Here is a 5,941-nt window from a genome sequence, read left to right as displayed (position 1 = left end):
ACTGATGTTTAGAAAGCTGGATTAAGCATGCTTAAAGTTTCACAGAAAAGAATCTGACAGTTGATGAAAACAAGCCCACACTCCTGATTGCTAGCTCATCTGTCCCTATTTTTATTTGCTAAAGATGATAGATTTTGGTTCTACCCAAAGCTAAGGATTGAGAATGGGCACCAGTCAAGGCAGTTTTATTAGTTAGCATTTTCCTTGGTTGATTGCTGAGCTGTGGTCCTTCCCAGGATTTGGGGGCTATTCTGACAGCAGCTAATAAACCAGCCCCATAGTCTTCACTCCACTGGGTCTTTGCTGGGACCGCTCTCCCCTTACCTGGATGCCTTCTTCTCTGGACCTCTTCAGGTGACGCTAGGGTCCCCTGGTCCATACTTTTGTAGTGCCCTGGCCTCCACCATCTCTCTCTGAAGCATGCAGTAAGCTCTATCAGTGTGATGAGATTATGGTGACACGGGTGAGTACCAGCTTTAGTGAGTGGGCCCAGACGTCTAGACCTAGTTCTTGACCACAGATGTCCTGCTTATTAGCTACATAGCTTTGGCTAGGTTATTTACCTCTGAATGACTCAGTGTTCTCATCTGTAAAAAGAAATTTGTGGGCTGGAGAGATGGCTCAGCAGTTAAAGGCATTCGTTAGCAAAGCCTGATTGGCCTAGATTCAATTACCCTGTATCCATGTAAAGCCAGAGTCACAAAGTGGCACATGCATTTGAAATTTGCTTGCAGTGGCAGGAGGCTCTGATGCAACCATTTTCTCCTCGCCATCTCTCTCCCTCCTTCTCTTTCAGTCAGTCAAATATATATATATATATATATATATATATATATATATATATGTTTTAGGGCTGGAGAGATGGCTTAGTGACTAAAGCATATGCTTGTGAAGCCTAAGCAGCCAGGTTCAATTCTCCGGGCCCCACATAAGCCAGATGCACATGGTGGCACATGCATCTGGAGTTCATTTGAAGGCCCTGGTGCACCCATTCTCTCTCTCTCCCTCTCTCTTCCAAATAAATAAATAATATAGATAAACAAAATGTTAAAAAATTTAGAAGGGACTAGTGCTTCTAGCTGGTATCTGTGGGGCAGCAGTGATACAGGCTTCAGCTGGGCCATGGAAAGCTCTGAGAATGGCACACAGCCAGGGCTGCGTTTTTAGTGCGCTGCAGTATTTTATTGCAAGCCTTCGTGGTGGGCCGTGATTCTACCAGGAGAGGAACTGCCTGTCTCAGCTGCGCTTGCACCCCAGCGCCTGCTCGTGCTGTGGTGCTCCCGTGGCTATCTATCGTGAGCTCCCGTTACACCACTGTGCCAGCGCTGAGTCTGGCCACGTGCCGGGAGTCTTCACGTCCACACACGTCATCTCCAGTAACTCCTACAAATTAGTTGTCATTGGTAAAACCACTTGCTGTTGAGAAAACTTAGATTCAGAGAAGTCAACTGTTTTTCCTGGACCCACTCAGCTATGGAGGAGATGAGGTAGGGCTGAACTTGCAAGGGCAGATCCGGGTGCAGAGCGTTTCTCCTGCACTAGGCTGCCCCTCCGTGTCACGGAAGGAACAAGAGGTCTTATGTAAACCCTGTGTAAATAGGAGGTTCTGGTTTCATGAAATTAAAGCCTGAGCAAAGTAAGCAGAGGTTCACAAAAGAGCATAGCCATGGGATATTGCAATCTAAAACAAAGGACAAGAGGAGACACCTTGCTTCCCTTCCTTGATACCCAAATGGACGTTGATTCCTGAGCAGAGACTTAGAGCACACAGGCCTCTTCCCATACGGTCATGGTTCTCTGTGTATGGTTTCTTTTTTAATTTTAATTTAGTTTTTATTTATTCATTTGAGAGAAAGAGAGAAAGAATGGGTGCATCAGGGCCTCTAGTCACTGCAAGCAAACTCCAGATGCATGCACCATCTTCTGTATCTGGCTTACATGGGTCCTGGGGAATAGAACCTGGGTCCTTATGCTTTGAAGGCAACCACCTCAACCACTAAGCCATCTCTCCAGCCCTCTATGTATGCTTTCTAAAGAGCCATTTGCTAGTGTTGAATCCTGTGTCATCACCATGGACCTCTTGGTCACGCTACACCAACAGGGCCCATGTTGTCCTGCTCAGCTGGGAGGTCATTGGAGAACGGTCACTATTTGTAGCACACAAAGGACTGTTCTAGTCTACCTGCAAGTGAGTCTCTTGTGGATCCCTCTTACTGGTCCTCACTTGGTGGGTCTGGGAGAGCCTGCGGTGGGGCATTTCCAGCACTCTCCCAGCTGGTGCTGGTATGTGGGTCAGGCCCACCCTTGGAGAGGCAAGGCGATGACTATCTTGGGCTGCCCTCTATCTTAACACAGTGACTCAGTAAAGGGTGGCCTGCCATCACAGACAGAAAGAATCTGCAGGAAGCCACTTGTTTGCAAGTCCAGTTCTGCCTTTCACTAGGAATCAACGCTGGGGCCTGACCTGTGGAAGTACTGGCATGTTCTCACATATAAATGAGTGTGCTGAATGTGGGGAAGAAGCCACAGCTTGATGCAAAAATTCTCTAAGGTCCCACTCACAAGATAGCCTGCTGCATGCCTGTGTGACTCAGTGACACATTCTCATGTTGACTTTGAAGCTGGGTTCTATTCCTGCTATTATTTTTTTCTTCAGGGAGTAGAAGAACTTGGGATCTGATCAAACAGCTTTTCTAGCCAGAGAAACTTCTCATGGAAGATGACGGTAGGCTTCCAGGAGACTCAAAGCTCATCAAAGCAGGCAATTAGACGCTTCTAAGACCTCACAGTGAAGGGTACTTCTAACCTGCCCTCCAAGTCACACTGACGATGGTGGGAAGAGTAAGAGCCACAGGGGCGGAGGGGGGGGGCACACCACAAGGCCCTCTCCTTCCCAGAGGAGCTGACTGAGTGCTCGCGACCCCACCGCGACGTCCCCACTGAAGAAGACCCTCAGAGAGCGGGTTGGTAAGAGGGGTCACAAGAGCTAACATGGTGGAAGCCGGGAGTGGTGGCGCATGCCTTTAATTCCAGTACTTGGGAGGCAGAGGTAGGAGGATCACCATGAGTTTGAGGCCACCCTGAGACTACATAGTGAGTTCCAGGTCAGCCTGGACTACAGTGAAATCCTATGCTGAAAAACTTAAAAAAAAAAAAAAAGATAACACGATGGGAATGAGACCCATTTGCAATATATTCACATATTAAAGTTCCAAATAAAATGAAAAGGCGCATCTTTTCTATATAATGGTGTTGAGAGCCAACTGACGGCCTGAAGAGGACAATGCCATGGCCCATCTCCTTGTTCTTTCCACTCTTCCTGCTTTGTGCCTGTCGCCCGGTGCTGGGAGTGCGGGGCACTTTCTTCACGCCAGGACCTCTCTGAATTTGTAGTTTCTGATACATTTGCGACCTTTAGAGATCTTCACTGCTACTGCGAAGACAGGAAAGGGAGGGAGGGAGGGAGGGAGGGAGGGAGGGAGGGAGGGAGGAAGGAAGGAAGGAAGGAAGGAAGGGATAGATGAGAGAGGGAGGCAAGAAAGAAGGGAAGGAGGGAGAGAAAGGGGAGGGAGGAAGGAAGGAAGGGAAGGAAGGAGGGAGGGAACAAGGAAGGAAGGGAAGGAGGGATGGACTGATGGAGGGAGGGAGGGAAGGAGAAAGGAAGGGAGGAAAAACCTGGCTTCCCATTTCTGTGCTTTTTAACAAAACCTTTGTGAGAACTCACTTTCTCACACAGCACAGTTGGCGTGACATTGTTTGCATGAAGTGAGATATTGGGAATATTAATAAAGGAAGATGATTCCTTGCAGGTGGACAGAGTTCAGCTCTCAGGAAGGAGATCACCACACCCTAGTAGACTTCGGGACAGAGGTCCATCCATCAGCACACACTCAGAGCTGGTATGGTATCAGGTTCCCTGGAAAGTGAACTCTGAGCTACAGGAAAACTTGGTATGTGGAACTCTGGCCCTCAGCATAGAGGCCCATCCAGGCTTCCTCACAAGGCACACAGACTTCTCACTTCCGTTCCTTCCTCATACCCCTTGCTCCCTGTACCACACCCACTCTGCCCTTGCTCTTTCTAGCTTCTTACCTCCTTCCTTCCAACGTCCTGTCTTAGTGGCCAGGAAGAAGGTTCATGTTTCACTCGCTTTTCTCTGGTGTCAACCTGCTCACATTATCTTTTTGGTTATGCCTTCTAGACTAAGCAGAGACTCTCCAAGTCATTGCTGGCTCATAACAAGTTACAAAAAAAAAAAAAAAAAAAAAAAAAAAAAAAGAAGCAGTGTCTTAAAGCACATGAACTTACTCTCTTAGCTCGAAGATCAGAATATCAAAATAGTTCTCACTGTGCTACCGTCAAGGCGTCACCAGAATTGCGTTCTTTCTGGAAACTCTAGGGGTGCTTTGTCTAGTGGTAGCAGGTTTTCTTTTTGGGGGGGGGGTTCCTCACTGACCTTGCTTCATGGACTCCTTTCTCCACTGACGCTTTCTTACCATATCCTCTCGGGTTGTGACCTAATTAAGGACTTTTAGGACATCAAGGGCTCCTTACTGAATCAGAGACTCGTTTCTTGGGCAATGCTGCTGAGTGAGTTTTATTTCATTTGAAGTCTTAATTCTCCACATTATGCTTCTAAGGAACTGAAAACTACATAGGATTATTTATTATGTTGATAACCTACATTGCATTTAATAATAGCTGTTCCTTATGCCATAATTTAAGTAATGCTTGCTCGTTTTGCCATAAGGTTGGCAGTAGCTACACATTGGATTTTGTTATGGCCTCAAAATGATTAATATTTTGAGGGTGGGGGTGAGGTAGCTCTTTTCAGCAGTTTGGGTGACAGGACCCATGATAGTAAGAAATAGGTGTACCTTTGGGCCTACCTTTGCAGTCTGCCCTTGCTAGAAATCAAAGGGTGACCTGGATTCTTATCTCTTGCCTAAAGGAGATCTGTTTTATCAAACTACCTGGGTGTATTATTCATCGTTCCCTTGCTGGCATAAGGTATCCAGAAGCAAACTCAGGAAGGAAAGAATTTTCTTCACTTCCTGAGGGTAGAGTCCGCCATGGCAAGGGAAGTGTGACAGGAGCCATCGACCTCCGCAGAGGGGAACGGCAGGAGGACTTAACGCCTCTCGACTCGCCCCCGTGACACACTTCCTCCAGCAAGGCACTAGTTCCTAGAGGTTCCATCTCTGTCCAGGAAAGACCCACCATGTGAAGACTGAGTACCACACACATGAGCTACGGAGCCACTGCCTTCAGAACGCCATGCACAGTGCTCCCTGGTCCTGGGAGAAGACTGCACAGGGCTTTCTAGGAGGTGGTATGACAGGCAATTGATAAGAGGGTAAATCAGGCCTGGAAATGGGCTTCCCTCTACTCTACACTAAACAGATTTCTCTTGCCTCCTTCGGTTTTGCCAAGACACATCATATTTTGCTAAAAAACATCATTCTATATCTCAAAATGTAACCGAGTGATAGGGGTTTAAGAAAGTCCTTGAAGATCACCCTGGATTTGTGACTAATTTTAATTAAATAATTGAATAAAATGAGTCTGAGAAGGATACTTACTGAATTATTATATTTATTTAGGGAAGTCTAGAAGCAAGGAAAGAAAAATAAATACACTCACATGGCTTGAAAGTCCACGTGCTGAGCCTGGAAAAGCCACAGAGAGGGCAAAATGTAAGTACAAAGTGCTCTTGCAGTGTGGAGAAAGAGCTCATGTGGAAAGTAGGGGTAAGGCGGCTCTCCCCTGGGCTCGGCCACTTGACTGGAGTTGAGGGGACTCTCACCAAACCGCTGGAGGCTCCTGAGTGGTCAGGCAGCTCAGAGACCTTATGGTGGTGCATCCTACCTTCTGGATGAGGTGAACTGAGGGCCAGCTGGTTGGTGTTGGCTATGGGCTGTCTCAGGAAGAGGCTAGCCAT

General features: G+C 47.2%; 1 long non-coding RNA gene across 1 annotated transcript; it reads left to right on the top strand.

Moving 5' to 3' along the window:
• The first annotated feature begins 2,682 nt into the window (after positions 1-2,682).
• Positions 2,683-5,698, top strand: LOC123458478. Its single transcript, XR_006635670.1, has 3 exons — positions 2,683-2,725; positions 3,810-3,899; positions 5,604-5,698. It is a non-coding gene; the product is annotated as an uncharacterized LOC123458478 (long non-coding RNA).
• Positions 5,699-5,941: the final 243 nt, after the last annotated feature.

The sequence above is a fragment of the Jaculus jaculus genome, chromosome 2 (genome assembly GCF_020740685.1).
Source record: "Jaculus jaculus isolate mJacJac1 chromosome 2, mJacJac1.mat.Y.cur, whole genome shotgun sequence".
NCBI classification, from domain to species: domain Eukaryota; kingdom Metazoa; phylum Chordata; class Mammalia; order Rodentia; family Dipodidae; genus Jaculus; species Jaculus jaculus.
The sequence above is the reverse complement of the archived record's forward strand: the minus strand, read 5'-3'. Positions and strand labels throughout refer to the sequence as shown.